Source organism: Notamacropus eugenii, chromosome 5 (genome assembly GCF_028372415.1).
Source record: "Notamacropus eugenii isolate mMacEug1 chromosome 5, mMacEug1.pri_v2, whole genome shotgun sequence".
In the NCBI taxonomy this organism is placed as follows: domain Eukaryota; kingdom Metazoa; phylum Chordata; class Mammalia; order Diprotodontia; family Macropodidae; genus Notamacropus; species Notamacropus eugenii.
In genome coordinates this window covers 152,555,805-152,579,958 of record NC_092876.1, presented here as the reverse complement: position 1 = coordinate 152,579,958, position 24,154 = coordinate 152,555,805, and the positions used below count along the sequence as shown (strand labels likewise).

The window sequence follows — 24,154 nt, the reverse complement described above, 5'->3', positions numbered from 1 at the left end:
AAACTGAATAATCACAAAATGTATTTTATATGTAAAGAAAAGCTTTGATTTTTTTCATGAATGAACTACGGAAATTGCTAGGATAACTTTTAGTGAAAATACCTATGCCAATTCCAATTTCAGAGGGTGAGATGGGAAAGGGTTCAAACTGACCAATTTCAAATTAATTTGTTTTTAGTAACATTCCATAAAAATTAATGTAAATCAGAATAAAAAACCTGTAAGGTACAGCGACCCTCACAATTCTTTTGCTAAAACATCAATGCACCAGTAACCACAGAACAATAAAGGAGAATTAGAGAGGTGTATCAGCAGGGAGGAAATAATGGAAACTATTAGAGGCTCAAAGAGCAGAAAGGTCCCTGGAGAAGATGGATGACTCAGTGACTTTTATCACAAATTTTCCAAAAGGCACACTAATTTACCAAGTAGTGAAACCATATAGTGAAATTATTGATAGAGGCCAATTATCTTCTGTAAGGGAAGAAGACGATAGTTTCTTTGTAGATGATCCAATGAAATCAGTGACAACACATGAAATACTGTGCCAGGGACAACTATATAAGGAGATTGTAAATGCTAACAAAGTAAAGAAAGTGGTTTAATTAGGATTGCAAAGGCCAATCAAAATATACTGAAGGAGGTAGAAAACTTGAGTAAACTAGATATCCAGTTAGAGAGCAGCAGGCATATTCTGGCCAAATGATTAGACACGTTGGAATGCTGCTTCTTTATAGAGATGTAACTAGGGAAGGGCAATGTTGGCCTTAGCCAAGGGCACTTACCGGGAGGAACAGCTCTCCTCCAGAAGTTCTCTCATGATTTGAGGTACTCTGCCAGATCTGAGTTAAGATCCCATGCATTGGCTACTGCTTTGGCCTTTCATATGGTTCTAAACTCTAACTCTTAATATTACCATTGCAGTTATGTCACTGTTTTGGAGACTGGTTAGTCTGACATGTAGCAGTAATATTCTTGCCAAATCTCAGGATTGTGGAAGGCTTCTACCAGTGTGCCTTTGTTTACTTCCATAATACCCTCCCCTCACCACCGCATGCATATTTTTCTTGGGTGAGCTTGGTGGCGGAAGGGTCTTCAGTCATGCTATGGGAGCAAGAGAAAGACCTCTCTAGGGGACAACGGCACCCAATCAAGATATAAAATCTCCTTGTCACACAACAAAGGATCCTGAGGCTTTTATACCCAAGGAGGGTTATCCCCTGAACCATCCCTCCCTTGCCATGGGAGGAGCCTCCCAAAACTTGGACTATACTGAAGTTTCTATCTCATCCCCAAGTATGAAGATGGCCTCATGTGCCAAGGTGTGCTGAAGTCTTCCAAGTTCTTATTCCACCCTCTCAACTGTTTGCCTGAGCAACTGAATGGCTAAATTCTACTTCTTTGACCCCATGGCCCCACAACTGAAGAAAGAGATGTCTATATAAAGCATTCACTGGCATTACCAGTCCCTCCAGGCCATTCCAAATTGAGCAGGGACCAATAAACATGCACCCAAATTGCTATACCACATGCAGACTGTGAGAACTAAATCAGTGGTTCTTAACTTTAGACTCCTGGAGTAGCAGGGATTGCTAAAGAGTTAGAATGAAAGGTCAAGGAACCAATTTTTATCTTCCTTTGATATCAATAAAATATATGGTATAAACAATGGGTCTTGTATTTGTGGTTTTATATTATTAATGCTGCATTATGCCAAATAGGAATATTTCCCCCTTGCCTTTAAGAATTAATTGCTATCTTTTGTATTGCAGAAATGCTCTTCATGGAGTGGATTGTCTGAATTATTCACTGTCAGATGATATGAATTGTCAAATTTGCTTTGATGTTAACAGTATAACCACTATTCTGTGTACATTTTTTTTTGACCTTACAAAGTAGTCTTGGTATTTGAAAAGGTTGGGATCCACTGTGTGCTAAATGCAACATACATACAATAGGATAATGATAATTATTATAGTAGTTCTTATGTAACACTTTAAGGTTTGTATAGCACTTTGTAAGTTTGATCTCATTTGATCCTTACAATCATCCTCAGAGGTAGGCGCTAATAGTACCCTCATTTTACAATGAAGGTAATGAGGCAGGAAGATTTTAGATGACTTGCCCAGGGTCACACAGGATGTATCCAAGGCAGGATTCAAACTCAGGTCTTCATGACTCCAGTTGAGCATTCTACATACTGTACCACCTAGGTGAACTGAGTTGAAACTGAGCCCCAGGGAAGCTTAGTGACTTGCCCAGCATCGCATAGGGAGTAGTTTCCAGAGATGGGATTTGAATCAATGATGTGCTAGAGCTCATTCCAGCTCCAGAGAGTCAATTGTTAATTTTTCAGTGTGATCAAATTAGAGCTTGATTTATTGTTTCGTTGTTTTTGTAGACTCTAGAAAGGGATGGAGAAAATGTTAATGTAGATTAAACTTAAGTGTGTTGTACTTATATTTTTTTCCCTTGAGACCTGGTTATTAAGCATGTACAAGCATACTCCTGATTTGAACTCAGCTCCTCTTGACTTGAGAGCCAGTAGTTTGTAGGAAGGAAGAGACTGCTTTTGGCTTATAGTGATCTGGGAAAGCCAGATAGAAGTGGCATATGATCCAGGTGGCATATGATCCAATTTTTTTTTCAAATTTATTTATTTGTTTTCAGTTTTCAACAATCATTTCTATAAGTTTTAAATTTCCTCTCCCTCCTTTCCCCCTCCCTCCCCAAGATGGAATGCAATCTTATATGGTTCTACAGATACATTCTTATTAAACATATTTTCACATTAGTTATGTTGCATGGAAGAATTAAAACGAATGGGAGAAAGCATGAATAAAACTAAATCAAACATAATGAAGAGGAAAATACTCTGCTTAATTCTGCCTTCTGACTCCATAGTTCTTTCCCTGGATTTAGATGGTCTTTTGCAATCATGATTCCTTTGAAAATATTATCGATCCTTGCCTTGCTGTGGAGGATTAAGTCTATCAAAAACAGTCCTCGTCCACTGTGACTGTCACTGTGTATAATGTTCTCCTGGTTTTGCTCACTTCATTCAGCACCAGTTCATATAAATCTATCCTGGTATTTCTGAAGTCCACCTGTTGATCATTTCTTATAGCACAATAGTATTCCATTACATTCATATAACACAACTTGCTTAGCCATTCCCCAATAGATGGTCATTAAAAGAAATGAATGATAAGCAAAATACTTCCTTGAAAAGAGAGTGAAAGAGACCACATGGTTTCCAATATTGATTTATTTTCTCTGCACTACTGGGAAAATATCAAAAATGAAATTAGAATCAGCATGTTCAAGGAATGTTTGGTGTCATTACAGCAATCTTAGAGGAAAACCCTAGGGAGAGGGAAGCTACTCAAAAAAACTGCAGTAATTATCAGTCTTGCTATTAGATGGAAGATGAACTAGGTCATTAGGAAAGCTACAACAGAGGCAAAGGAGGCAATGACCAGTTTTCTCTTCCTCTTGGTTACATCCGTGATCTTCATTCACTGTTCATGTTTGGCATGCTGGGAAGGGGGAAGAGGGAGGGAGGGAGAGAGAGAGAAGAGATACATTGGGTATATGCACATTTGTATAAACTTGTTGCTGAATATTTTGATTCCAAAGTATTCCCATTACAATGGAATTATCAGTCAAATATAATAGAGTAAACTTGATATCTATTCTTAACATTATGGTCTTATCTTTCCAAAGTTTTTCCAGAGACCTGGATTGGAATCCACCTCTGACATTAACACTGATATTCGTGGGGATACTAATTAGGAATAGTAATATTTGCACTAACTTATAGGAGTGCAGTGAGGTAAAAATAAATATGAGTTATTCGACTGACATAATGATGAGCTTTACATATTTGGGTGTATGTCTCATGTGAGACCTGTGAGAGTTCTTGACACAGTATTAGGAAGGAGGCATTCACACTTATTGAGCTGGGATGGTGTCTATAAAGTCATTTTTCTCATTCATTCATTCAACAAGCTTCCATTAAACAGCTATATGCAAGACACTGAACTAGCAGATGAAGGACAAAAAGACAAAAAAACTAGAACATTCCTTGCTCTGAAGAAGCTTACATCCTACTGGAGAGGAGGATAAATTGTGCACAGATCAGTAAATACAAAATATTCGCAAGGAAGCTGATTAGATAAAGTCTGTGTGTGTGTGTGTGTGTGTGTGTGTGTGTGTGTGTGTTGGTGATTGTCCTTCATTCTTAAAGATGATGAAAAGATATAGTCAAAGTATAGTGTGTCCTAGTGTGGCTGATCAGACCAGTACAAGCTACTTAGTGTTATTGCTTCAGATCCCATCACCTTCCTGAATGTTTTCTTTTCTCCCTTTGTCAGAATTCCTCCCACTGTCTTTGATCTAAGAATGTTGAATATCTTCATGAACTGTGGTCACCACTGTCCAAAAAAATTCCAAACAAAATGACTGGAATAATGATCGCCAATCATCTTGGAGTTAGAGAGAAGCATCTAGTTTTAAGACAGTTGCTGAAAATGAATGTTATCAAAATACCACTGAAAGCAAAACCACAAATATGTCTCACATGAACTTTTTAAGAAAGCTAAACGCAATTTTTCCCCATTAGGGGTTTCTGGGAATCAAGAGGAATCTTGCAAACACAACAACACTGACGTAAAAATGGTTTACAAAAGGTTTTCTGAAGATAATGAGAGGCTGTGTGATGCATTGGAAGAAATACTGGACTTGGAGTTGGGAAAGACTTGGCCTTGATTTCTGCCTGCTGCACTTAACTTAACCTCTATGCACCTTAGTTTTTTCTTTAATAAAGTACAGATAATGCCATCTATAGCACTACCACAGGGCTGCTGTTTTGGGGAGAAGGAAGGACACACCATTCCACCATGTGGCTGCTCCTACCAATGTCCTGTCTGGGCCTGGGCCTAACATGCATTCTATTAATCTACCATCAGTCACCTCCCTGAGCTTTGCTCCCAGTCTGGATACTACTTCTCCTCTATCTTTTTAGCTCTTCAATTGCACACTGTTGCCTAATAACCTGAAAGGCTTTTAGCCTCCACTGAGCCCAGATCTTTATAACCTACCTGAATTCCATCCTCCAAATTCCTACTTGCTCATGCCCTCCCCATTCCAGTGATTCTGAACCCCATTTGCCATTATTAAAACCATTCTCCCTACTGCCCACTCTCTTATTCTCATCTCTCTCCTACCCCAAATTCCACTGTACTCTCTGGAATGTCTGTTCTATTAGCAACAAGCCTATTTTCACCTTAAACCTTTCCCTTTTCATTTCCTCCCATCTTTTTGCACTCATTGACACCTGACTCCCTCTTGATGACACAGTTTCCTTGACTACCATTTCTAGTATGGATGGCCCTTTCATTCATACCTCCCACTCGTGATGGGGGAGTTGAAATACTCTTTACTCCTCATTGCCCCTCTGAGGCTTTCTCTCTACCTCCAGCGCTCAGTAATCTCTCTACCTTTGAGGTTTACTCAGTACATATTTATCACTATGTCAAGATCTTTTAACTATTATCTACCAATGACTCACTCTCCTCAATAAGGTCTGTAACTGGTTTATAGCCTTCCTCTCCTCCCCTACTTCTACCCTCATACTAGGGGACATCAACATGCAAATTAATATATGTATCAAATTCCTAAACTTCCCAGGTCCTCAACTATCTCATTTCCCATGACCTACTTCTTCACTGCATCTCAGTTACACACAGTGATGGTCATACCTTAATCTTGTTATTGCCCACACGTCTTCCACTTCCATGTTTCTGAATCCTGAAATTCCTTTATTTGATCACAACCAGGTGTCATTCCACTTATCCTTCTGCCTTGTAACCAAAATTCTAGGGGCAGCTAGGTGGTGCAGTGGATAGAGCACCAGTGCAGGAGTCAGGAGGACTTGAGTTCAAATCTCACCTCAGACACTTGACCCTCACTAGCTGTGTGACCTTGGGCAAGTCATTTAACTCCAATTGCCTCATCCTGGGTCATCTCCAGTCATCCTGATGAATATCTGGTCACTGGATTCAGATGGCTCTGGAGGAGAAGTGAGTCTGGTGACCTGCACAGCCCTCCCTCACTCAAAACAAAGTCAAGTGCAAGTCATGTCATTATTTCTCTGATGGCATGGTCTTCTTTGCAACGAAGGATGAGCATACACACAACCAAAAGCCTATTCTTCATCCTCATTGTGTCTTCCAATCACTCCACCCCTTAGTTCTTTCTGGTCATCTTCCCTTCATGAGCTCCACTCTCTTTCCTTTAATGAATCAGGTCAAATCTGCACTACCCTGTTCTCTCAAGTCTCTTGTCTCTAATGCTATTGTGGACCTTGAAAGCCAAGCCTTAGCCTTGTATTGCCCTCTTCATCCCTTTCCTTCATGTCTGTTTACATACTTCTGAACAAAGCTGAAGAAAATCATGAAACTCTCATGAATGAGTACACTTCAAGTTCATGGTACAAAATCTCAACTGGACCCTCAGTATTGTGAGGCGATCCTTTTATACTTCCCTAATTGACTCACTATCTCATTCTCCATAGTGGCTTTGCCAAACCATTTTTTTTTAATTTAAAAATTGTTTGTGTGTGTCTGTGGTAATAGGGGTTCAGTGACTTGCCTAGGGTCACACAGCTAGTAAATGTTAAGAGTCTGAGGCTGTATTTGAACTGAGATCTTCTTGACTCCAGGGCTTTATCCACTCACTAACTGCCCCTTGCCAAACCTTTTCATTCCTCTTCAAATTTCCCATGATTTTTCTCCCCTTATCCTCTCATTTGAGAAGATTCTTAGCATTTATTTCTCTGAAAAAAAAAAAGTTGAAGCAATTTTCTGAGAACTCCTTCTTATTCCTCTCTCCTCACCTCACATTACTCAAATGCCTTCTGCCAGGATGTCCTCTTGCATGAAGAAGTAACTTCTCATGGCCAAAGTTAACCATTCTGAAAGCACAGGTGAGTCAATTCTCTTTAACTTTCTTCAGCAGATTGTCCCCTCTATCATTCCCACTCTCTCACTTATCTTTAATTTCTCTCTGTGTACTGGTTGTTTTCCTACAAATATGACCATGTCTTCCCCCTCCTCAAAAACCCTTTGCTTTATACATACAACCATGTTAGCTACTCTCCCCTATCCCTTCTTCCTTTTGAGGCTAAACTGATTGCATAATAGGTGCCTCCACTTCCTTTTCACTCTCTTCTCAACTCTTGGCAGTACAGCTTTTGACCTCATTTAACTGAAACTACTCCCAAAGTTACCAATGACCTCTTAATTTCCCAATCTAATGACCTTTTCACAACCCTCATCCTTCATAACTCCTTTGTAGCCTTTGAAACTGCGAATCATACATCTCTCCTTGATATTGTCTTCTCTCTAGGCTTTCATGGGGCTATTCTCTCTGAGTTCTCCTATCTGCCTGGTCATTTCTTAGTCTCCTTGGCCATCCAGGTTTTAAACGCTATCTTTTCATATCCTCCAAGTGTCCATCCTTGGATTTCTTCTCTTTTCCCTCTATACTATTTCATTTGTTAATCTCATCTGTTCCTATGGATTCACAAATGATGATTGACAGATCTGATGTTTCACAAATCTACTTTGATGCTCCCTTTGTAACATCTTTTGTAAAAGTCCAGTCCTCTCTTGACACTAACAATACCTCATATCTGGATTATTATAATAGCCTTCTGATTGATCCCCCTGCCTCCAGTGTCTCAGTAGTCAAGTCAATCTTTCTAAAGCACAGATACGACATGACACCCCCTTGCCTCCCGCACTAATATATCAACTCCAATGATTTGCTATCACTTCTAGGATCATATTTGAAGTTCTCTGTTTGGAATTAAAGACTTTCATAACCTGGGCTCCTTTACCTTTTCAGTCTTCTTATACCTTACTTTCCTTCCACATACTCTTTCATTCAGTGACACTGGCCTCTTTGCTTTTCCTCACACAAGGCACTTCACTTTCTGTCTATTTTCAGTGGTTGTATCCAAGCCTGGAATTTTTTCCCTCCTCATTTTAATCTCCTGCCTTTCCACTCTCCCTTCAAGTCTCAGTCAAAATCCCACCTTCTACACGAAACCATTTCTGACCTCCCCTTAGCGTGAATGCCTTTCCTGTGTTAACTCCAGTTTGTCCTAGATACATCTTGTTTGTCAATAGTTGTTGACATGTTGCCTCCCCCATTGTAACTGTGAACTTCTTGAGAGCAGACTGTCTTTTGCCTTTCTTTGTATCTCTGTTACTTAGCACAAAGCCTTAATACCTTAAAAAGCTTCCAGAGTTCCAGCTACATTATCACAGCCTTCAAACCCAATTACCTCCACACTGTGATGAAGAGGAATTTAGTAGAGAAATGATGCCCTTTAGTGCAAACAGAATAGTTTGCCTGCCCTGACTCTTTGTATCATTCTACAGGCAGCCACGATCATTTGGTTTAATATAACATCCCATACACCCTCCACTTAACATCACCATCCATCCCCTTTGCAGGTACTCTGAGAGCCCAGTTCAGCTCTTTCTTGTCCTTGCTTCTAACAAGAGTCTAGGCCTTAGGAGTAATAACTAAATAATACTTGTTTCTCTTCTACCCAGGAATCCTGAGGGTCTTCCCTTCCCAGTTTGATATTTTTTTTATTAAAAGAATCATCCTTTGAGTAACTTAAAGAAGCCTATTCATTGAATGGGTGTAATTGTGATAAGACCTAAGCCTGAAAGGGTCAAGGTCTCCCATTGCATCCTGGGCCATCTCCAGTCATTCTGATGAATATCATCAGATCCTGGACCCAGAAGGCTCAGGAGAAGAAAGTGAGGCTGGTGACCTTGCACAGCCCTCACCCACTCAAATCAAAGTGAACTGCTAGTCATGTCATCATCTTGATGTCATGGTCCTCTTTGAGAATGAAGGACAAACACAACAACTTAGCACAATACCTGGTACAGAGTTTGTGCTTAATAAGTGTTTGACAGCCTAATATATGTAAGATGGCTTCGCACAGCCTAAAGTCTCATATGTATATGAGCTATGATGATGATAATGAAAAAAAATGGAACAAATCAATCTATTTACAATTTGACATGTTCCAAATTCATAAGTACTATAGTTCAATCACTTTCAAAGGTGCAGGAAAGGTATCCACTCTTACACGTATTATACCATCTCACTGAAACGTGGAGATCCTAAACACTTAAACACTTATTTATTGAGGGCTTAAAGCATACTAATAAATAACATACTAATGATAACAAAATATAATACTAAATTAATCTGGATTTCATAGAACCTTACATATAAAACTAGAAGGAACCTTAGAGGTCCTCAAATCAAATCTCATTTTACAGATGAGGAAATGTGTCCGAGGCAGGATATGAACTCAGGTACTGCTGCCCCCAAATCCAGCGCTCTATGCACTACACCATATTGCCTGAAAGATACCAGGACTGATTTAATGAAGCTCTGTCCCTAGACCTAAGAGGGATTTTAATTTTCTTTTATTTCTTCTTTTTGTTTCTCTTTTCTTTGGTTTTCATGGAAACAGATTTATTAAAATTAACGTCCCTCTTAGGCAGCTCTGTAACCTGTGTTTCTATGGGCATAGGAAGGGTGGAATCATTCCAGGAATTGAGCAGTGCAGTGAAAAGATTGCTGGACTGGAAGTCAGAGGATCTGTATTCATAGCCTGGCTTTGCCACTTACTATCTGTGTTAGTAGGTTAGTTACTCAATGTGACTGAGCCTCAGTTTGTTAAAGTATAAAATGATGAGGTGGATGAAATGGCATTTGAGTTCCTTTTTAGTTCTGAAACTGGGATCAAACAAACTCTTCCAAATAATTTTTGTTCAGGCTAAGTTTCTATCATCAGAGTATCATAGCTCTAATGCTAGAAGGTACCTCTGTGACCAACTAGTCCAACTCCTTCCTTTTACAGGAGAAGAAGCTGAGACCCAAAGACATAAGTGACTTGTCTCAAATCCCAGCTGGTGAAAGTCAGAGCTGAGATTACAAGCCTCATCCTGTATCTCCAGTATCATGCTACCTCTCTTTATGCAGCAATCAATTAGAAGAGGCAATGCTTCTCAATCTATTATTATGCCATCTGATTAGATATCCAGACAGATCAATTTGTCCAACAACTAAGACTTAAATGGTTATCAGAGATTTTCCATTACTGTGGAGGTGGGAACAAACTCAGCCTCTGGCTAAAATAAAGTGGGGTTGGACAGCCAGAGGAAACACTAGGAAATGAGGTGTGATCAGTGCACATTTAGTAGGTCAAATGGTATTTGGCTGTTTCACTGTTCTTGAAAAGAATTTGTGAAGTTTACATCAAATTATCTTAAAATCACTGAAAACAGATTGAGAATGGGGTTGTGTGTGTGTGTGTGTGTGTGTGTGTGTGTGTGTTTTTGTAGCCAAGAGGTAGCCTGGCATATCACATAGGGTGTTGGACTTGGAGTGAGGTAGGCCTGGGTGCCATTCCCACCTAGGCTACTTACTACCTATTTTGCCTTTTTGAATCTCAGTTTCCTTATCTGTAAAGTAAGAGAGGGGAAGAGTAATAACCCCTACACAACTTAGAATTTTAACTAGGCAAGGGAGCCTGGTCCTTTTTCCAGGGCACTAGCTTTATGGGATGGCAAAACTTGGTGGGTACTGGCATGACTTGCAGATCTTCATCAGGACAAAAACAATAATAGTACTTAGCAAAAAGAATTAGTTTAAATAGAAAGTTATCCATATGGGCAGGATGAGTGCTGTCCAGTTAATAACACTAGCTAACATTTATATGGTGTTTTAAGGTCTGCAAAGTATTTTACAAATAACTCATTTTATCCCACAACCTTTGGAGATAAGTGGTATTATTATCCTCATTTTACAGATGAGGAAATTGGTACAGTCAAAGGTTAAGTAACTTGTCCATGGCTATTAAGTGTCTGAGGCAGAATTTTAATTCAGATCTTGACTCAGAGTCCAGTAGTGCCTAACCTCATGATCTTCTGAACTCTACCATTCTCTCCTCCTCTCTCAGATGGACTTCTTAGCATCGGTCTTATGTCAGTGTTCTAGATTTCTAGCTCTCTCTTATAGAGTGGCGGCTTAACCCCTCTCTCCTCAAATGAGGGCCTGTTTCATAATGCTTGTTTTGGTGTGTTTTGTAGTATTTGCTTTAGATGCAAAAACTATTGACTTAGGATCTTACTTTATAGGGTTATCATCAGACTTAAATGAGATGTAAAGCCCTTGGCAAATTTTAAAACATCAAAAACACACACAGACACGTGTGTGTGTGTGTGTGTGTGTGTGTGTGTGTACCTATCAGCATAGAAACAATGGAGAACTAGGAGGAATATCAATCATTTTTGTGCTAATTTGTATGAATTTATTATAGTTAGCATGTATCTAGTGTACTGCAGGTAAGAATGTCCTTCCAAACCAGAGCTCTCGAGCTATACCTGAGAGCAGATAAGAGAACCAGTTTTGAACCCCTGGGGATCCTGCATCCTCAGCTTCAACATAACCTTGAGTACCTCTGTTTTTCTCTCCCTTGACCACTTTTCATCTCTTGCTTTAAAAACTAATAAAATCATCACTCCCTTTGCTTCTGGAAAGGGAGTGTCAGTTGTTCCACTCCCCATTTCCATAATTCCTCACTCTGAAACACTACTCCCGTGTCATCATAGCCCTAAATGTGTTGTTTCCCCTTGTTAGAATGTAAGGTCCTTGAGGGAAGGAAACGTCTGACTTTTGTATTTGTATCTCCAGTGCTTAGCACAGTGTTTGCCACTTAGTGCTTAATAAATCCTTCCTTTCTTCCTTCCTTTCTTTCCTCCCCTCTTCTTCCCTCCCTCTTTTCCTTCTTTCCTCCCTTCTTCCTTCTATACTTCCTTTTTTCTCCTTCCTTCCTTCCTTCCTGCATTCGTTCCTTCCTCCCTTCTTCCTTCCTAACAAATAGGACCTCATAGGAACTATTCCTTCCTGAATTTAGCCATTTCAGTGTGAATGAATGGCAGTGATGGACCACAGAGTCATTCACACTGAGAAAAGTAGGTTTCATCTTAATTTAGCTTCACCTCTATCCTACTAGAAATCCCAAGATACCAAAGGTAAAGGAAATGTCATTATTTATAAAGTATTTACAAAACAACCACTTGGTTTGGACATTGGCTTTATGTCTCATTCATAAAACGACCTCTGCCCTCAGCACAGAGAGCCTCACTCAATATGGGCATATGGCAACAGAGAGCTGTGTCTTTCAAGTTAGTGCTAGCTCCTCCACAGAGTTTCTCATAGCTTTCTCGGACTTCTGAAAGGCCTCACAGGGGAGAAAGCTAGTAGTGGCCACATTCATCATTTGTGCTAATAAGTTAGGGCTATTATTTTATATTCAGTCTCATATTCATTTGCTTCCCTGGGGGGACAAATGAGTCTTTTGACCTTTCCAGCTATGGCAGGCCTCCTGGTGAAATTCTGTCTGAGGTCTTGCTTTTAGTAAAAATCGCCTGTCTTACTCAAGGCTTTGGAGGGTTGGCCTGCCAAATCCAGACCAGAAAAATTAGGCCCACCAAAGCAATCTCTACAATGATTTAAAAATAATAAGATAATGCAGCTGATTATCATTCCTTGGAACAAAATGGTCCTGAGTCTGTGATCAGTTCCCACGGTAGTAGGAAGGTGTCTTGTCAAAGAGAGAGCAAGGGACTCCCAAATTATTTTTGGTTGTAAAATCCTGCCCAATACATCATTTCCTAATATGCATCATTTGTATATCCTGTTAGGTACGCCCCCAGAAGGACTTCCTGCACTGGAGCTATATTTATTACCTTCTAGCTGGAGAAGAGGGTGCCAATGATTGGCAAGGAATTCCTTTACAGATTCTAAGTGGTATATCATTTAGTTTCTAAGTCATGTATGTTTGATGCTAGAGAATTGTTTGTGTGCATCTTTAGTAATCACAAGACTTGAATTTTTATAATGTGAGCCTGGGAGAAGCAACATGTGAAGATATAAGCTTGACTTTGCAGTCTAGAAGTCCTGCCTTTAATTCACTGTGGCTGTGTGATTCTGGACAACTTTTGGTGCTCTAGGTAACTCCCTAAGGCTAAACGTTCTATAATAGCCAGCAATCTCCATTGGCAAAGGGAGTTTCTTAAACAAGAAATCTCCAGACCAAGAAAAACACAGAATCACAGGTTTGGTTTAAAAAGAAAAGTGAGTATGAAAGAAAAACTTACCTCGTGTCCAAACAGGTCCTTTGCACTAGAAGCCAACAATAGTTCTAGATCTATGATTCTATTTACACATTTAATTACTTGAAGACAGCCTCTGAGAGAGGGTTGCAGCTGCCATCCCAATACACCTTTGCCTTCCACCTCCCCCCAGTCACTTATCAGAATAATTTGGAATGCCTTGGAATCAAGAGAGGATCTTCAAAAAAGAACCATTGCTCTTGATGCAATGTTTACAGGTCAAGTGGATAGAGAGCTAGGTCTGGAGTCACAAATACCTGAGTTCAAATCCACTTTCAGATACTTCTTAGCAGTATAACCCTGGGCAAGTCATTTAACCTCTAACTGCCTCAGCTTCCTAATATCTAAAATGGGGATAATAATTATTTACTTTGTAGTGAGGATAAAATGAGATGCTTGTAAAGTACTTTGTAAACCGTTAAGCAGTAGTTACAATGATGGCGATCAGGATGTTTGCATATTCTCCCCAAGATCTTCTGGTGATCAACATTAAAACAAATTTGAAAAAACCACAAGTCAGATAAACCGCAAAAGCTACGTAAAATGTACATAGAAATATCTTTGTCTTCTTTGAGGATCTTTTAAACCAAGAGTGAGGATTTGTAAAAGCAAAGACCCCAACATACACAGGGCAGCCTGCTTTCACGGGTTCTTAGATCTGCTTTTCTAAAAGGAGAGCAGCTTTTGAGGGGATCAACAATCACTTTATTTATCATATAGCATTCACTTATTTCAGGGGAAAAGTTAGCACCCTGAACTTCAGAGAAAATACCAACAGAGAATCAAAGATCAACCAACAGACAGGGCTTCCAACTGTCGGACCATAAGCAATACATACATCGCAGATCAACAGACAGATAACTATCTGACCATACATACATAGTTACCAGAGAGAGAAGCACCAGCCTCCGAGTTTTCAAAGCCAGGGGCCTCCTCAGCGACTGTCCAGAGGCTTGTCTGGCCAAAGAAACACTTCTAAAGAGTAAGCCCCAAAGTAAAACCTCACCTCAGGGTATTTACACATTTTCCAGAGCCAGAGGGTATTACAACCTTTGAGAACCAGTGCTTCATTAGAAATTAATAAAAGGTAAAGGTCTCCCCTAATCAAACTTCCCTTAATGGGCAGGCCCATTAATGGGTGGGGAAGGTCTTTAACTCTCATAATTACCATGACAGGATTTTGACTATTTATTAGAATCTGGGCAACACCTAGTATATAGAGACCTGGGTTGTAAGACACAGGAAGTGGCTTATCCTGGCTTTTTATGATGTTGGCAGAGTTTGTAGTCTTTCAGGCTTTTATTGGTACAAGTCTATCTTTTCACCAGCCACCTAGCTGGAGAAGATAACCTCAGCACTGAAAATCATACCCGAGGGCCCTACTGTCCTGATTGTCAAGTATCTACTGATGATGATGATAGGTAACATTTATCTAGCACCTACAGTGTTCTGGATACTGTTCTAGGTACTTTACAAGTATCTCATTTGATCCTTACCCATTGCATCCTGGGCCATCATCAGTCATCTTGACTTTTGTCTTGCCACTGGACTTGGATGACTCTAGAGGAGAGAGTTGGGCTAACAACTTTGCGCAGCTCTGTCTCTCTTAAATCCAATTCACTCAAGTGTCAACATGTCACCCCATGATGTCACTGGTCCTCTTTGAGAATCAAGTATCATCAACAGCAGCAACCGCAATGATTTGATCCTCACAACCATCCTGGGAAGTAGATGCCATTAGTGTGCCCATTTTATAGATGGGGGCTTATGAGGTGCTCTGTATTTAGATTGGCTTTACTCATGCTACTCCCCAGGTGTCTTCTTGCCAGCCATGTGGAAACCATGCTTGGACCCTCTGTCCCTATTTCTTATTCCAGCTCTAACACCTTAATTAAATCAGTACTGTCATTGTTACTGGGAAGAATGTGTCCATCTACTCTTCCCTGTGAGTTCATTGTAATTTTCCAAATGAGTATCTCCTTCTGTAGCCACTACTTAGCAAATACCTTTTCTGTTTTACAGACCTTTGTTTAGGGGACAAAGTAGCTCTTTTGTGGTTCTGTGGATTAGCACCAGGGAGGTTCGATGACTTTGTTTGCAAATAATAAGAAGAAAAAGAATTTACTGCAGTCTCAGTAGGCCCAGACAGATAGAGAGACAAAAAATGTTCCTCCTGGGCTTCTTCTGACCTGTCCCAAGTCTGGTAGTCATATGATGTGTACAGAAGTCCACTTCAGAATACAGGCAATGGGCACAATCATCCTTGTCTCCATGCTGCCTCATTGCTGTATGCTTCAGAGAGCGCAACTCTGATGGGCTGGCCACATTGTTCCAATGCAAAATGTATGTTTGCCAAGAAGACTATTTTATGGAGAACTTGCATGGGGCAGGAGATCACATGGTGACCAGAAGAAACGATACAAGGACACTCTCAAGGTCTCTCGAGAACTTTGGATTTGACTGTGCAACATGGGAGACACTGGCACAGGACTGCTCAGCATGGTGTGCCCACATCAGGGTGCTGTGCTTTTTGAGCAAAGCAGAATTGAGACATCACAGAGTAAATGTAGGATGCACAAATTTGGGATGTATACCTCGAATATTCACACGGACTATCTGTGCCCAACCTGTGGTAGAGCATTCTGAGCTCGTATCGGTCTGATCAGCTATATAGTCAGACACACTGAAATTTAACTTTATCATGGTGATGTCATTTTGGTCCTGTTTGAAGACAAAGGACAACAACCAATGCTGTTTACAGATCTCACCAAGATCTGTGCAAAAGTATGAGGGAGCCAAGAGCATTAGCAAGACCCAGAGCCCACTCACAGGATCAAGACCCCTTTGGCTCATCTTCAATCTTGGTTCTGAATGGAGAAGGCAGGGTAGAAGCCAGTTTCCTCAGACAAGAAGCAAAGAATTGATCTTAAAATTGAGAAGAGAAAGACCTTTTTTTTTTAAAAAAAAAAATGGGCTAATTTACCTGATTTATGTAGCTCATTAACAACCTTCCAACATGTTCTGATTCAGTTGACACTATAAATTTTGTATAACAAAGATGACAATGGGAGGAGGGGAAGCATAAAAATGCAAGAAAATACATTTTGTTTTTTACCCTCTTTTCCCAGGTGACATCTTTCTACCTCACCTTTTGTTCCGAAAACAGTTCCTACCTTCTTGTAGCAAATACAGCTGAGATTTTGTTTTCTTTTGAAATTGAGTCATCATTCCCTGTGCTGTCTTTGTTTGGATTAAATGAATGTGATTTAAGTCCTATCAGCAATCTGGGCAGTTTATGCTTTAAATTCTCTTCCTGAGAAACCAAATATCCTTTATTCTTTATCTCTGTTCTTGCACTGTGGTCAGACTTTCAGAGGTAAGATTAGTTAGATGAAATCTCTGATTTCAGGGGCAGGCAACTTTCTGATTTGCTCTCCGGAATGCTGATTTAAAATGAAAGAAATCCCTGGAAACCCACAAAATGAAAGAAGCTTTGCATTTTCTTGGTGTGTATTGTTAAAAATAATATCTGTACATGTAGGATACGATCCCCCTTAGGGATTTGGGGACAGACTCAATATATATATGCTAATGGTACAAATTATTTCTTATTGTTAAACTACTCATTTGCAAATGAGTGAGTGTGCATGTACATGTGTGTGCGCACACACATACACACACACACACACACACACACACACAGAAAACTCACAGACATCTCCACTGAAGTGTTCTTCTGATGACCCATTATAACATAGAGGTAACCTTGGCTTCTTGAAGGTTATTCTGATGAGCATAAATTCTGATAGATACTGCTGAAGGGAAGAACTTCCAGGCAGATGGACTGTAGGAATGCCATTCAGTGTAACTCATAAATGTTATACACACACGTATATTATATGTGCACATAAAACATATATGCATTATTTGTATGCATAGACCTATACATGTGCATACACATGCTTATGGGTACTGCATATATGTACACATATTTTTTTGAGACTTTACTTAGACAAGTAGCTCCTTTGTGCTCTGTGTGTATATGTGTGCACATGAGAAGCAATGTGGCTTAGTGAACAGACAGCTAGACTCGGAGACAGGAAGGCATGACTTCAAGTCTCATCTCTGAGACACATTTGCTATGAGACTACTTAACCTTCCTTGTAGTAGTTAGAGACCTCTCTAAAAATATAACTTAAGGAGAATTGTTGACCTGCATTCGTGGAGGTAGTTTTCTCATCTGAAAGTTTCCAGTATCAGTGAATTCATAAGTCTAGCATCTATCTATCTATCTGTCTGTCTGTCTGTCTGTCTGTCTGTCTATCTATCTATCTCTCTATCTCTCTATTTATCCAATATCCACACACCTATATGTAGATAATATACATGTTTATATGTACATTTGTATAGCTGGCTGATATGTATACATGTATATAAATATATGTGTTCACACATGTAGTAGATGTGTCCAGATTTTTTCCTGAGTACATACTGCTCTACTGAAGCTATTTCCTTGCTGGCACTAATATAGTTCCATATATAAGGTATACCAATTCTCATTGCATTCCTCCCTCTCCCGTTCTCATCCAGTTGCATATGGCTCCCTGAAGCACATGGTTCCACTTAGTGACCACTGGTCAACAAAGACTTTGATCGGAAGCTCATGGCTCTACATCTGAAAATGAACTTAGAGGGCATCTAGTCCAGCTCCCTTACTTTACGGATGAAGACACTGAGACCCAGGTAAGGGAAGTAACTTGCTCAAAGTGTCATGGGTGGTAAATAGCAGGAGTAGGATTCAGACTCAGGTCCTGTGACCTTTGAGTTCAATTATTTTATATTATATTATACTATGTGACCTCCTTGTAAGGAACCAAATCCTTCTATGTGTCCAACCTACTTCTCTCTGCCAGACTCTCTCCTCCCCTTCAATCCCCACAAAATCTTGTTTTCTCTCTCTCTCAAGAACAAAATCAAGAGTAGAGTTAATGTGTATGAACTGGCCATGACTCACTCAACACTGATATGATCTCAGTGGGGCAACAAATGCCCAGAACAAGTCTAGTAGCTAATTCTTTATCACAGAATTAACCTTGTCAGGAGAATTTCATGGTTTATTATAGACCCATTAACAATGCCAAAACAATCAACTATGGGAAAGCAGATGGAGAGCAAGCCTCAGATTAAGAAAGATGGAGGTTCAAATACTACCCTTGACACAGACTGACTGTGTGAACCTCAGCAAGTCACTTGACCTGTCCAGATCCAGGAAACTCTCAAGTATAAGTTGCAGACTATGTACTGATCTTCCTTTATAGTGAAAGCTTCTATGTTGTTGTAGGGAATTCCCATACCAATGAAATCAGAAGTCCGGACCAAAAACCAAAACCAAAACCAATAAGTCAACAACAGGGACCCAAGGTAATGGCTGGGCACATCCATGACACATGTATGTATGAACACTGTATATTTGAATGACCAATCAACACAACTATGATTGGACCAATATCCTTAACCCTGTTCTGTCCTATATCTTTGTCAGAGACTTTAACAAAGAAAGAGACAACATGTATCATGGAATAAATAGTCCTTACTTGTTTTGGTATTGTGATTTAGGTTTGATAATGGGATGAAATGAGACACTTATAGACCATCTACCATTTAATGCAAATAAGCTTACTTACCAGTAGCACGGAAAATACACACAGCATTGATTTAGTTAGATGTCGTTTTCCTGCTTTCCTGTTTGTCATGCCCACTGGTAAGAAGTGCTGTGGACAATTTCCAGGGAAATCTAATGCCTCCTGTCTATCCTGGCTTTTGTACTTAAAACAAGAAGAAACTACATCAATGGCTCTAGCTATAATCCCTTGGATAGATTAAGTTTGAAGCATGGTTTCATTTTATGTTAAAGAAATACCTGCCTACCCTTTTTGGGGTAGATGTTACATCTACCACATTGTGACCCTTAGTGGAAAGTTCCTAAAAGTTTTCTAGAGGACCTTCCATTGCTTCAATGGCCTTATAGCCAATACTGGACAAATCTGACCTCAGGGATATAAGAGGGACAAAGGCAAAGACAGAAAGCAGAAAAGATAACAGGAAATAAAACTACTCCAGGAAGGAATGACAGAATGGAGTATGAAGATCAAAAAGCCCAGATCTCTCTCCTTCCCCCCCACCCCCCAAAAAAGGGTGAAGTCCAAGATATTAACAATCCCTTCCAGTTGATGAGTGATGCTAAACCTTTGGTCATAATGCAAAAGATAATACTCTGTATTTATGATGGCAGTTACAATTGTCATCAAGGGTCAAGGTCATCTATGGAAAAGTAGTCAAGAAACCATTATCTTTTTACAAATAGCCTATCCCAGTCCAGAATAAATACTAAAACTCACTCTGTACTTTCCCCTGGTCACCAGCTAGGCCCTTCTCCTTCAGAGTCCCATCAGTGGTGGGAACACTAATTCTCTGTCCCTCTAGAGGTCGCTGCTGAGGGATCCTCCCCTTTCCCCACTGGGGCTGGATGCACAGTTTCATTTCTCTGCTCTCACCATCATTAAAAGCAAGGAACATCCCCCAAATTCCACACCTTAGATATCTGAGACCCTCTCTGGGAAGGCGTTTTCTGCTGATGTGATACTGTACTGGTAGCAACGAGGAGGGGCCTCATCAATTCCATATTATAGTAAACAAAGTGTTATGATGGATCTGCTTGTTGGGATTTGTGTCATTTCCCATTCTACTGCTATGGAAACAGGACCATGGCACCTAAGCCTGAGCCATCGCTCACTCCACTGCCACTGAGGCTGATGAAGTAAGAGTAACATCTATTCAGCCTATTTATGACATTTGTAGATAATATGAAATTCAGAGGGAAAGTTCTTGTAAAAATCAGGGCCCAAAAAAGTGCTTTTGAAGAACTATGGAATTGTAACCTGACTCCAAATAAAGCCAGGTAAGGGACAAGTAACCCTGTGTCGAATGTTCCCTGCAAATATGATTCTGAATTTGTAGAAAGAATGATTATGCAACCCTGTGTGCCTGCAAAAAAAGGACAGTTGGTATGAAAGCTTTGGAAAGAGAGATTCTTTCTTACTTTTTTGAGAGAGGACATCTAAAGTTCTAGACTCTTTTTGGGATCGATGACATGGAGGAGAAAGGGAAAAAAAGATGATGGAAGTGGTAAACATATAGGGGAAGCCAGTTCTTCAACATGTCCCTGATTTCTAGCTTGCCTGTCCTAGAAACTCTGGGAAATTCTCTTTTGGGTGGGATCAGAATGCCTCTATTTTTTGTGCTGAGACATTTCACTCCTACTGGGAGACCTCATTCATAATGTATTTTCTGGTATATTCTAATTGGTGTGATTTTTCTTATTTCTGTTTGCTTGGATAAATGGATTTGTTCACTATTCTCTCATTGTGATGGTCTTTTGTGTAGCTGGTATTTAGTGGGAAGGAGACAGTCATAAAGGTATAAGCTTGGAATACTCTCCCTATTTAAGACATAGTAACCAAGGAAGCTAATAGCTTTTTAACTTTTGAATCTAACACATGGTGCCCCTAGACCAACAATATTTAAAGGGACAGATATGTATAATTATAATCTAGTACCTCATCTCTTAGAAGAGAACAGTCAGCCTCATGGACCCTTCTCTTGTTCTCCTCAAGGTAGGAATAAAAGTCTACCAAGGAGAGGGGTAGGCAGGATCCCAGAAATGTCTACCATCAATCTACATTCAGCTAACTCATGTGGATACACATAATCTACATGATCTACCTTCTGGAAAACAGAATTCTAGGACTTTAAGGAAACTTGGAGATGATTAAAATTAGCCTCTCAGCTACATGGATGCTGCAGAATATAACCATCCAGAATTTGCTTAAATACCTCTGGTGAATGGGAAGCAGATTGCCTTGCTACTTGTTGCGTTGTTAGATAGCTCTAAATGCCATGAAATCAGTGCGTAGTTTGAGCCCAGCCTCACCTATGACTCCTTGTAACTTCTACATCAGTCGTGGTTCTATTTACTGGAGTCCCACAGAATACCTTTAATATCTCTTCCACTTGAGAGGCTTTCAAATATTTGAAGACAGTGATTATATCTCCTCTGTGTCTGCTCTTCTCCAAGCTAATTAAAATCACCATGAAATTTCCTTCTTTCCCCCAAAAAGGCTAATATTAAAACCTTAGAGGTATATAGCACTGTAAGGTTTCCAACCCAGTGGGGTAAGTGCTACAGTTGTTATCATTTCCCCATTTTGCCAATAAAGACACTGAGGTTTAAGAAGTGAAGTGACTAGTCCATTGTTACCTAACCAGTAAGGATCTGAGGCAGGATTTGAAACCAGGTCTTTCTGACTCCAGATTCTGTATACTACTCACTCTTCCATGCTGCCTCTGGTGATTTTCCTGAGATCTCTATTGTTGAGTCATTTTTCAGTCGTGTCTGACTCTGTGACCTCATTTAGGGTTTTCTTGGCAAAGCTTTGGAGTGACTGGTCATTTCCTTCTCCAGCTCATTTTACAGATGAAGATACTGGTCTCCCAGCTAGTGTTTGAGGCTACATTTGAACTCAGGAAGATGAGTCTTCCTGACTCCAGGACCAGTCCTTTATCCGCTGCTCCATCTAGCTGCCTCCTGAGAGATTTCCTGTACCCAAGATCAACATAGACCTGTTTTTTTCCATTTTAAAACTCAGAGAGTATAATGTGCTAGAACTCTATTTTGCCTGTTATCTCTTTGTGAGTCAGGCTTTAAAAGATGATAAATATTTGTCTGAACTGTGCAGCAGAGCCATATGTGTATTTGCATAATGGCACTCCAGGTGATGAGCTGCATGGTAACGACTTGCAACTCCATAAAGCTGAATTTGAGCCACACACTTAGGACCGAGCACACTGAACACAGCAGACTGGGAGTCCTGACGACATCTCATCACCTTAAATAGCTTTAAGGAAGAAATATATTGTAGCATGAGCTAGTGGCAAGCCCATTCCCAGCACAGAGGAGAGGCAAAACAACATTGAAAGACTTCAGAACACTGATCAATGCAGAAATCACTAATGATTCCCTAGAACTGCTGGTAAAGCTTTTCCCTAGCCTCAGAGAGGCGATGGACTCTGTTGGTGTAGGGTGAGATGAGGAAGAGGCTAATGTGCTGGTTTTCCTTGCTTGATTGTGTATTTGTTATAAGAGGGTTCTATTGGTGAGATGAGGGGAACTACTGCAGAGTAATAGAGGTTTATAAAGGAAAAGAGCATGATGAAATATTCAAAAAGAATAGACAGCTTCAAGGTCAGGAGCAAGCTTTAAGGTCACAGGGAATTTTTAGCAGTGTCACCAGAAGACGTTACCAAAATGCCACTAGGTGGTTCAGTGGATAGAATGCCTGGCCTGAAGTCAAGAAGATGCATCTTCCTGAGTTCAAATCTTGCCCCATACACTTACTAGCTGCGTGAGCCTGGGTAAGTTACTTAACCCTGTTTTCCTCAGTTTCTTCATCTGTAAAATGAGCTGGAGAAGAAAATGGCAGACCACTTGAGTATCTTTGTCAATAACACCCCAAATGGGTTCACAAAGAGTTGGACGTGAAATGACTGACAAACCAGAATTCAGTGTTTTAGCCAAGGTAATAGCCTGACCGTCAAGGGAAGCAAACAGTTCACAGTTAATAATTCTCAACTGATTGCAAAGAAAATATAGGAAGAAACAGGAAACAGTGGCCATGGCTTCATTGTGTGTCAAGCCCTATGTGTTCCCACCAAAAACCACCCACTCAGGCAAAATTCCCTCAGTTTATGGAGTCATGGAAAGCTAGACCTGGCAAATACCTTTTAGAATGTCTTTTCCAATCCGAGTTCCTTTCAAAATTCAGCTCTCTTAGACAAAGCCTATCCTCGTCTGCTCACATGAAGGTTCTTCTCCATTACAGGTTACTTTGTGTGATTTTTAAATATCATTTCTCTTTGGTTATCTGCGTCTATGTTACTTCCCCCTTGTGAGACAGAAGTTTCCCGAGAGCAGGGCCTGTTCACCTGTTTTTGTATTCCCAGCACATAACGCAATGCCTGGCTCAAACAGGGGCTTAATAAATGTCTGTTGAGTGGAATTGATCTTCCCACTTTTCATTATACAGAGACCCAGAAAGGGGAAGTGATTTGCTCAAAGTCATCTATATAATCTCCTTCTTCACTGCCCAACTTGCACTCCACTCCAGTCATCATGGTTTATTCTTTGTCCTTTCTCATTAACATCTCTGTGCCTTTGTTGATTCTGTTTTCCTGTTCAGAATTCTACCTCTCTCTCTCCTTCTATTTAACCAAACCCTTCCCACATGTCATAGACAAGATTTCCACCTCCTCCATGAAGCCTTGATAGAGAGGAGCTGTATATGCAGATGATCAACTATCAATTAAGCAAAAATTTATTGAACACCTAATCTGTGCAAGGCAAGCATTTATTGAGGACTTCCTTTGTGTAAAGTCCTATGCCACATGCTTCTAGAATTGGGGTTCTTAACCTGGGGTTCATGGATCCCCAAAGATGGAAAGAGATTACATCTTTATTTTCATAAACCTTCGGTTTCTTTTGTAATCCTATGTATTTTATAGTATGCATTTTAAAACATGACTGCTAAGGGGGTCAATCACACATAAAAAGCTTGAGAACACCTGTTCTAGAGATATCAAGAAGGGAGAAAGCTGGTATATTAATGGAACTGACAAATCAGGAAAGGAACAAAGGTAGGAATTTGTAAAGTCAAAATTCAGTGTTTACTCTGTCCCAATTTGTTACACTACATTCTGGGTATACAAAGAAAGGTGAAACCATGGTCTCTGCCATCAAGGTGCTCATGTTCTAATAGGGC

General features: G+C 40.1%; 1 long non-coding RNA gene across 2 annotated transcripts in view; it reads right to left on the bottom strand.

Moving 5' to 3' along the window:
- Positions 1-3,257: 3,257 nt before the first annotated feature.
- The window catches only part of LOC140505349 (uncharacterized), a 68,093-nt gene continuing 47,196 nt past the window's right edge, over positions 3,258-24,154 (bottom strand). For both annotated transcript variants that reach the window (XR_011967459.1, XR_011967460.1), the window contains exon 3: positions 3,258-3,539. This is a non-coding gene — a long non-coding RNA (uncharacterized lncRNA). The remainder of the gene's footprint in view (positions 3,540-24,154) is intronic.